The sequence below is a fragment of the Apium graveolens genome, chromosome 7 (genome assembly GCF_009905375.1).
Source record: "Apium graveolens cultivar Ventura chromosome 7, ASM990537v1, whole genome shotgun sequence".
In the NCBI taxonomy this organism is placed as follows: Eukaryota; Viridiplantae; Streptophyta; class Magnoliopsida; order Apiales; family Apiaceae; genus Apium; species Apium graveolens.
In genome coordinates this window covers 179,654,061-179,664,872 of record NC_133653.1, presented here as the reverse complement: position 1 = coordinate 179,664,872, position 10,812 = coordinate 179,654,061, and the positions used below count along the sequence as shown (strand labels likewise).

Sequence of the window (10,812 nt, the reverse complement as noted above, 5' to 3'; positions counted from 1 at the left end):
ATGACGAATAGAGGGATGTTTAAGTCTTAATAAATTGATTTGCATGCCATAATTTTTTTTCACAAGTCTTATAGGTTGCTTTTGAGCTAGATCATGATCATACTTGTTTATTTGTTGAAATTTAATCACTTGTTTATATCTAGAATTTTTGGTATTCTCTTAATAGCAAAAGAACACTGAATTTTTAATCCGGAGAAAAACTTGGATTTCATTGCTAGTTGTGAATAAGGCTAGACGTCAAATGGCTAGTAGCCGGCTCATATTTTATGAGTAGTCTAGGGTTGAATGAGATGGAGCGAAACGCACTCATTCAGAAATTATTGGAAAAAAAAGGAAAAAAAGAAAGAGAACAAAAAAGAAAAAAAAATATGTGTTGATGCATAATTGACCAAGAGTGAGCTCTTTAATACTCGAGTTATTAAGTTCTAGGGGACTTTGTGCCTAGTGACCTAAGGCTTTTATAGACTGGGATCCGCTAACCTAACGCTCGCTATATGGGTATTATTGCATAAGTCTTTTGGGACCTCATTCACTGCACGATCAAATAAGCATCTTTGTTATATGTTCAATAATAGCGTGAATCCCTGTATAACTCTAGTAGGAAGGAGGTGTTGTGAGTCATTATGCATTTAACGTCTATTCTGTTTATAAACTTATGATTATTTTGATGATAGATAAGTTATGGTTATTGATCTAGTATCAGGAGTATATCTGTTAAGCATCCACACACGAACGTTTCTGGTTGTGAGTTAGTTTAAGGGATTTATTCGATCTCTGTTAAAAGTCGTTGCATTCTTAGAGGCATTGGCTTATTCATTTGGTTATGGTTATTCTGAGGGGATCGATTGCATTATCATTTAGTTGCATTCACGTAGTTGCATTCATGCATTAGTTTATTTTCTAGTTTTTGAGTCTGTTTATGCTTGAGGACAAGCATCGATTCAAGTTTGGGGGTGTGATAAATGGATTTTATATCTACTTGGAACGCTTCATTACAGGCTTAAGTTGGTGTTTTGGACTCAAGTTATTGGTATTTTTGATGTGTTTTTGTGTTATTACATTACATGCATTAGTTGAATGAATAAATGAGCTTCTCAAAGAAATATGCTGAAAGGAGATCAGAATTGGAAGCCTATGTCATGTTTATGTTAAAGAGCATCTCGATAGCTTCGCATTGACTATTGAACCGTCGAATTCTAACGAACGGAACTCAAAATACAGCCAAAACAAGAAAAATGCAGAAAAGTACAGAGGAACGGCGCGCCCGCGCGGAGATGCGGGGCGGCCGCGCCAGAGAAGCAGATGTTGCGCGCACCCGCGCGGAGTGTGGGGTGGCCGCGCTAGGTGTCTGGCCCGGAATCCTATTTTGAGTACGATTGTGTGATTTCGCGAGCCCGGGTCATCCAGAAGTCTATATATATCTAAAATAATTCATTTTTAATAACAAGGAGCCAAGGGAGAACATTGAGAAGACCTAGAGAGCACAAGACAGCTATGGAGAAGAAGACTTTTGTATTCTTCAATATATTTGATACTTTGATGCTTGTTTTCGATTTGTCTTTAAACCCTAGTTCTCTTATATTATTTTATATCATGTTTTCATTGGAACCCATGGTGACGATGGGTTCGATTATGAACTAGTCATTGTCATGGGGTTCTAGCGGATTTACTTATGGATTTCAATAGTTGATTGTTTTAAATCTTTAGTGTGTGGTGATTTATGATTTTCTAGTTTGGCTGTGCTTATTCGTCTTTGATGCGTAGCTAACATCTAAGACTGTTTGTTAATCTCTATTGAAGCGACAGTGAATATAGAGGTTTAGAACTTGCCATGCTAGCATAGGTTTATGTATGAATGGACATGCATAATTCTTGGGTAATTTTAACCATCTTATTCACCCTATGTAATCATGATAGATAACTTGCTCTTAAACCATTATGTTTTCAATCTTTATAGACATAAAGGGACTAAGCATAATTGGTGTCCATTCAACTTCTATCTCTTTTGTGGATGTTTGATAGTAGGGTATATATAACGAAAGTTAGCGTAAACTAATTTCGTGTTATCTGATTAGTTGTCATCACCATCATATGCTAGGGTAAAAGACATAAACTTTGAATGAAGTATTTAATGAAGTTGGAATCCCATGTTTATTCTCATATAAGTAATTCAATCTTAATTCTCTTAGTAAATGTTATTTATTATAATCTCTTAGTTAAATCAAAACTCAATTTGTTATTTGTCTTAGCATTGAACGAAAACCATACATTGTTGCATAAGTGCATAATCTGAACTTAACCTAAACCAGTCTCTGTAGCAACGAACTTGACTTATATCTTATACTACTTGTGATCACGTACGCTTGCGTGTATTTTCGCGTTTGACTTACAACGAACACTCTGAGATATTGACAAGTCAAAATATCACTAGAGATCTCTGAGATATCGATAAGTCAAAATATCACTAGAGATCTCTGAGATATCGATAAGTCAATTTGTCACTAGAGAACTCAGAGATGTCGATAAGCCAAAATGAAAACATGAAGATGAGAGATCTCGACAAGATAAATTCTCTTATAGAGAACTCAGAGACTTCGATAAGTCAAAACAACAATAGAGTAATAAGATATCTCGATAAGTCATTATACTTATCGAGATGTCAAGTTATCTATATGACTAACTGGAGATCTCGAGGTAAAACTCAAAGTACAAAGTGCAGACCAGTTAAATATCCAAGATTATCAATCAACAAACAAATCAATCACTGATTTGAAAAGTCTACAAAAGCAGCTTGAAGAGTACAAGATCAAAGGCCAAGATTAACTGATAAAGTAAAGTCACAGTCAGGCAAGATTAGCAAAGATACACTAAGCAAGAAATAGAAAGATTTGGTTATCCAAAAGTAGGGTTTAGTACATGTTGTGTAAAAACCAGTGTTTATTGTTTTATAAAGTAAACACTGGATGCTTTGTTTTAGTTGTAACAAATAGATCTGAAATTTCTTGTAACTCTCAAGAGAGAAGCACAGTTCTTAACATACTAAGAACCCAGAAATTTATAGAAAACACTAGCTTGATTGTAATATAAAATTAAGTGAGTTTTGAAAGATAATTATGTTCATGTACATGTTTTAATTATTATGTTAAAACACATTATCTCTACAAATAGATTACTTTGTTCACCATTCTTAAAAGTTTTAAAAAAATCCCTTAAAATTGTTTAAAACACATTCACCCCCCCCCCCTTGTGTTGTATTCATTACCCAACACTCATGAACCATCATTACGGATTACATAAGATTACAAGTCAACTAAGTCTTAGGATTATCAATGTCACTTAGTCTTGTTATGTAAAGCCATGTATTGCACAACAATCATAAACTTACATGATTTTCTAAAAACTAATATGAGCCATCAAATATAAATAAATGCAGATGTGAGTGGTAGTTCTAGGCAGTAATGATCATCCTATCACTTCAGGATTGTGAACTGTTATTTTCATTTCTGACTCCTGAACCTGCCTCAATCCCCATCTCGGGGGTTAAGGATTTTATATAAACAAAATCTAAATTATAAATAATATTCAAATATTGATTAACATGACAAATCATAATATTTAAATTTTAGTTTGAATTTAATACTTCTTTTAAACCTTAATTTGATTTAAATTTATTTATAGTATTTATAATACAGGAAAATAAATTTATTATAATTAATCTCAAAATAAATAAAAAATTGAATCAGTGAGGAGATTAAAGCTTAAAGATTATAATATTACATATACATAATTTTAATTTATTTATTTATTCTATATTATAATATAAATATATTAAGGTTCAAAGATTTGGGGTCGGGAAATACTAATCTCGGATCCCGCCTCGTTCTCCGAATTTTTATATATATTTACATGTGTTATGGGTAAAAAACTAGGTTATAATTATTGCGAAATTTACTGCTAGGGTTCAAGAGCTCAAGGCCTTTAATGACTGCACTTGTCTTTCGTAGCTTAAATCTATCTTAACAAGATGCCTACATATCTCTGTGAATTTAGAGAATCAAGCCAAAAACGTAGTTCTGATTGATGGGGTAAGACCATTTATATATATATATATATATTAGATGTCCTTGAATTGGACTAGGGTTAGAAGCTTGATAAATAAGTCTCCATTTTAGAATAGACTTTGGAGTCCTAACATATAGGAAGCAGATTCGTTGTTGGTTTGGGTGCCTTGGAGGCTACTCAAATGAAGAATTCTATCATCTATTGGATATGCTTAATGAGCTGTTATTTCACCCTATTTATTAATTATAAAATTAATAAATAATCAATACTTCGGGCCTCATTAAGTGGGATTCGTTATCGGACCATATCGGGTCTAATTAGTTCAACATTATAGTGTCTCTAGGCTAATTTCAGGCCCATATCAACATGATTTTTGCCATTTGTTCAAAAAATCCCTGATTCTCGTTCTAAACTGTTGGAATAATGTCAATACTTAATTATGGGATTTTTAAAAAAAAATTAATCTTTTTGGAGTTTGACTCAATGTAATACATATTTTTAAATAATATTTAATATATTATATATAATCAATCAATCAATCTTACCCAATATATACCGTTTAGAAAAGTGTATGGGGAAATAAGATATATATGTGTGTGTGTGCAAGAATGGAAAGCCATACTTGAGCCCATGGTTATATTTATATGAGACTTACCTGTAAAGAAAATAACAGTCATTCAATACTTGAGCTCAAGAATGTGATAAGTTTTGAAAAGTTCCTAGGAATATTGTATCCTAGGCGTGATTTGGCTTCCCATAGCTTCAATAGATCCTAGGCGTGGGTTACCCCCGCCTGGAGACATGGTTTGAACAGCGCCTAGGGATTGTGTCTCCTAGACATAGTTTGACCTCTCAAAGGTTTAATAGATCCTAGGCGTGGGTCACCCCCGCATAGGAGACATATTTTGAACTACGCCTAGGAATATTGCATCATATGAGTGGTTTGCCTTTCCATACTTCAATAGATTATAGGCGTGGGTTACCCCTACCTAGGAGACATGGTTTGAACCACTCCTAGGGATTGTGTCTCCTATACGTGGTTTGACCTCTCAAAGTTTCAATCGATCCTAGGTGTGGGTTACCCCCGCCTAGGAGACATGGCTTGAACCACGCCTAGGAATTGCGTCTCCTAGACGTGATTTGACCTCTCTAGTTTATCTTTTCCTTTTTTTATAATGAAATATGATATTTCATAATTCCTGGGAAAAATTTCCTCCCTTGCTTTTTTGGTATGGAACATTCTAAAGTTCTCTCGAATTTGGTAGAATATTCCAAATTTTGAATTTTATAGGCTTCCCGCCCTAAGATACCGGTAGGCCCAAAATTTTGGCCCAATTACCTCCTATAGCTCATTGAGTGACTGGTTGGTGAGGCTATATAAGGAGTGGGGTGTGAGCTCATTTTTCACACTTCACTTTCTATTTCTTTTTCTACAAAATTTTCTCATTTCTCCCTCCGCAAGGCGATTTTCGGTTTCCAGCACCGTCATTGCTTTCACCGGTTTCTGGATTTGCTTGAAACATTATGTTTGAATCTTCATCTTCTTTTAATACCTTCAAAGTTTTCCGGGTTTCAAGCATCCTTCACAAGAATATCAATGGGGGATTACGATTCTTCCCTTTCTCAGCCTCCCCAGGCCGCCCCTCGCCCTTCTAGGGCTAACCGCGATAAAAAACTTTCTTGTTCATGCTTCCTTAATTTCTCTTAGGGATCTTTCAAATGAGTTTGGTCAAGCATTCCCTAACATGCTCCATTTATATGCATATAATTATCCTTCTAGATATTATTCTTATAAAGTAGGTACTATAGCTCGTTTATTTGGGATTTTTGCTCTTTACAGGGCTGAGGCCCAAGGCCCAAATGAAAGGGCTTGTTACCCAAAACCTGGGGCCATTCGTGTGAATAAAGAATCTTTTTATGTTGATTTTAATCTTCTCCCACATCCTTTTATTTTTCCTATTTTAGATGAAGCCCGTGTCAGTCCAACTCAACTCACGTCTAATTCTTGGCATTTTATTCATTGTTATATGGCCCAATCTCGCAAACATGGCTTCGTGACCAATGTTTGTATCTTTCGATATTTATTCAAGTTTGTAAATGCCCCTAACATACAGGATAAGTCAAAATAGTTCATAGGTCCCTTGCTCGTTCATGTTTTGTCTCTTGTATTAACCCTGACACTTATCTTGACAGGAAAAGTGAGTGGTTTTATGTTCACTTAGACGCCAAGGAGGGTTGGGACCATTTTTTCAGGCCCAATTTTTCTAAAAGCGTAGGTGGTTCTCTGAGGGATTTAAAATTAGGGATAGACGAAGATGCAGCCATCAAGGCCATAATAGCTGATAACTTGCATCATTGTGCTCTCATCCTTTCAGGGCAATTTGCAAAATTTAGGTCTAAGCGACCTGGGTCCTGAAGGTATTTCTTTCCTCTTTTGACTTTGTTCTTTATTTCTATGCATTATCATTTCTCTAATATTTTTGTATTTTTGCAGCTAACACAGCTTTGGACTCTATTTTCAAGAGAAGAGAGTCTCGTGCCTCTCAAGGCTCTGCAATTGAAGCTCACCGTGAGAAACGGGTGAGGATTGGTGATGACCCTTCCGTCATCGTTACAGAGACCATTCCCATCTTCATATATGAGAGGCCTCGTAGCCTTGATGAGGATGCCTCCCCTTTCACTGCAATATGGGGTTTACATAGAAGGGACACGGTTGTGGGGAGTTTGGAGGCGGCCGCTATATGGTCCGAGAGTGTGGTTACACCACGTGACCGGGCTGAGATCGTAGAGTCTTTTGATGATCTACAGATTGAGCGCCTTGGTTCCCAGGCAGTATCCTCAGTAAGCTTCTACTTCCCTTCTTTTTAGTATTCTTCTTACTTGTCTTTCCTTTATATATATAGCTTAATGTGCTAAAACATCATTTTGCAGATGAATACCTACATTCAGGATGCTTATCATAACCTAAAGAAGGTGAGAGCTAACCTGACTATCGCCGAGAGGGATAGGGACAGGTATCTTAAGGCCTCGGAGGCCAATTTTACTCGCTTCCGTGAGGTGGAGAAAGAGTTGGCAGATTAAAAGAAGAAATTTTGTAGGCTGGAGTTGGCTGCTTAGAGGGGTCGTGCTGAGGTGATTGTAGATTAAAAGGCATTACAGGACTTCCAGGAGGTTCTTGTTGAGTGGAATTTATGACACTTTATAACACTCCATTAAGCTTTGAATTGGTGTATTTGTACTCTAGTTCTTGGTGTTTTAATGTGTTTTCTAGTGTTTTTACATTTCAGGCATTAATCCAGAATTCAGGTGAATTAGCATTGATTTGATGCTAATATGGTGTTAGGATGGTGTCCAAGGAATAAAGCTCGGGAAACCAACTCATTACAGCAAGAAAAGAAAGAAAGCAGAATTTTATCCAGGAGGTCAGCGCACCCGCGTTGTCAAAGCGTGCACCCGCGCTGTCAAAGCGCGTGCCCGCGCCCAAACTTCAGAGACACAGCACGCTCTCGCTGATCAAGCGCGCGATCGCACCAGGTCGGGATGTTAAAATCCTGATTTAACTTGGCTTCTGATTGGAGGACTTCTACTTTGCATGGGCTGCTATATATACCTAAATAAAAGACATTTTTCATAGAGAGATGTAAACGGAGCTTAAGGAGAAGACGACAAGAAGACCTATAGCACAATTCAACAAAGGCGGAGAAGATCTAGTTTATTCTTGTGAATCTTTGTTCTAAGTTGTAATGTTGGATGCTCATTTCTTGTTTTGTTGAACCTAATACTCTGGATTACGTACTTTGTTTATTATTTGTTTATAAAGACTACGTTCATTATACCATGCTTTTATCGGAACCCACGTTGATGATGAGTTCAATTATGGGCTAATCGTTATCGTGGGGTTCTAGCGGATTTATTTATGGATTTCTTTAGTTGATTTGTTTTGATGCCTTAGTATGTGGTGATTGTATGATAACCTATTATTGGTTGTGCTTATTCGTCTTATGAGCGTCGCGAACTTATAAGATAGCGTGTTAATTCTTAATGAAGTGACAGTGAATTTAAGGGTTTAGAACTTGCCATGCTAGCATAAGTTCAAGTGTTATTGTGATGCATGATTCATAGGTAATTTTAACCATCTTACTTGCCCTATGTAATCATGATAGATAAATTGTGCATTAAACCGTTATGTTGTTAAATTCTATAGATATATAGGGTCTCAATATAATTGGTGTCTATTCAGCTTCTATCTCTTTTGTGGATGTCTGGTAGTATGGTATTCGTGCAACGAAAGTTGGCATTTATCAGTTTCGTGTTATCTGATTAGTGTCATAACCATTATATGCTAAGGTTAAGAACGAAAAGGCTATTGAATAAAGTACTTAATGAAGTTAGAATCCCATATTTGTGTCATATATTATTTAACTTTATTTAAGCTCTTTAGTTAATATTCTCTAGTATAATTCTCAATAGTTAGTCGTAGTATAATCAAAACCCAATTTGTTATTCATCTTAGCATTGAATAATAGCCATATCATTGTTACATAAGTGCATAAATCACAAAGTTAACCTAAACCAGTCTCTGTGGGAACGAATCTGATTTTTATCTTATACTACTTGCGAACACGTATACTTGCGTGAATTTTAGCACGTGTTTAGTGACTAAAAAGTTTTTGGCGCCGCTGCCTGGGATCCGGTGCTAACTTTTAGTTTATGTGTTTGTCATCAGTGATCGTTAAAGTTTATTGACTCGAATATTGTTACTTACCTACTCTTTTCCTTGTCGTGTTTCAGGTACTCTAGCGAGCGTGTATGCATACGCGTTTGCGGGCTCGTAAGAGAACTCTAGATCAAGCCTAGGAAGAAGCTGTAGTGATTCAAAGGGAAGTTTTTTAGGACGAAGAGTAAGTAGTAGAAGAAGAGAAAGTCGAGGAACCAGCTTTAGTAGTGATGAGAGATCAAGAAGAAATTCCTAAGGCTTTGATGGACTATTCTCAGCCTAAGATCAATAATATTAGATCGAGCATCATTAGACCAGCCATCTCAGCTAACACCTTTGAGATCAAGTCAAGCACGATTCAGATGATTCAGAACTCAGTTCAGTTTGGGGGTTCTCCTACAGAAGACCCCAACATGCACATCAGGGATTTCATCGAGATCTGCGACATTTTCAAGTTTAATGGGGTGACTGAAGATGCTATCAAGTTGTGACTCTGCCCATTATCTCTGAGGGATAAAGCAAAGTGCTGGTTACATTCTCTACCACCAGGGTCTATCACCAAATGGGAGGATCTAACTCAAAAGTTTCTCACTAAATTCTTTCCTATGGCGAAGACTGTTGTAATCAGGAATGCTCTTACTCAGTTTGCTCAGCAAACTGGAAAATCTCTATGTGAGGCTTGGGATCGATATAAGGAGATGCTAAGGAAGTGCCCACACCATGGCATGCCTGATTAAATGATTATAAACTATTTCTACAATGGATTGGGTGCTACTTCTAGACCCATGCTCGATGCAGCATCAGGAGGAGCCTTGTGGGCTAAGATCTACAATGAAGCTTATGAATTGATCGAACTGATGGCTGCTAATGAAAACCAGAATCCTTCTCAGAGGCTAACTCAGGGTAAGGTAGCAGGAATTTTAGAGTTAGATGCAGCAACTGCTATAGCTGCCCAACTTAAGGCTTTGACGATGAAGGTGGACACTTCGGCTAATTATGGAGTTAATCAAATCACTAGTGTTTGTAAGCTTTGTGCGGGTGCATGAAACTGAGCAGTGCACTATTTCTAGTGAATCAGCTCAATTTGTGAGCAACTATTAGAGATCACGGCAACAAGCTCCAGCCACTTATCATCCAAATAACCGCAATCATTCTAACTTCAGTTGGAGTAACAATCAGAATGTGGTGCAACAAACTTATCAGCCATATACAGCAAAGTAGTATAACCCTCCTGGATTTCAGCAACCGCAATATACCCCTAGGAAACAACTTCAACTTCAGCAGTTACCGCAAGCTAATGAAAAATATTAATTGGAGGAGTTGAGGCTCATGTGCAAGAGCCAAGTTGTGTCTATCAAGACCTTGGAGAATCAGATTGGGAAAATTGCTAATGCATTACTGAATCGTCAACCTGGCACGCTTCCGAGCGATACTGAAGTGCTAGGAAAGAAGGAAGCTAAGGAGCATATGAAGGCAATTACATTGAGGTCTGGTAAGGTTGCAAATCCTAAAAAAGCTAAGACTCTAGAATCTGAAGTTGAAGCTGAAGAAGAAGAAGTGCAGAAGGAAGCAGAAGTGGAACCAAGGAAGACTACTATTGAGCACACTCCTTCTGAGGGTAATAAATGTGAGAAACAGATCTATCATCCACCTCCTTTTCCTAAGAAGTTGCAGAAGAAAAAGCTGGATAAGCAGTTTGAAAAGTTTCTAGAGGTGTTCAAGAAACTTCACATCAACATACCTTTCGTTGAAGCTCTTGAACAAATGCCTAGTTACGTGAAGTTCATGAAAGGTATTCTCTCTAGGAAGGTGAAGCTTGATGACTTAGAGACCGTTTCTCTCATGGAGGAATGCAGTGCTGTGTTGCAATAGAAGTTGCCTCCGAAGCTTACAAATCCTGGAAGCTTCACTATTCCTTGTATAATAGGAAAGGTGTCATTTGACAAATGCTTATGTGACTTGGGAGCTAGCATCAATCTGATGCCCTTATCAATCTTCAAGAAGTTGGACTTGCCTAATCCAAAGCCAGCTTA

General features: G+C 37.1%; 1 non-coding gene across 1 annotated transcript; it reads right to left on the bottom strand.

The window, feature by feature from the left end:
* Nucleotides 1-9,399: 9,399 nt before the first annotated feature.
* Nucleotides 9,400-9,506, bottom strand: LOC141676211 (small nucleolar RNA R71). The gene has a single exon (XR_012556812.1). It is a non-coding gene; the product is annotated as a small nucleolar RNA R71 (small nucleolar RNA).
* Nucleotides 9,507-10,812: the final 1,306 nt, after the last annotated feature.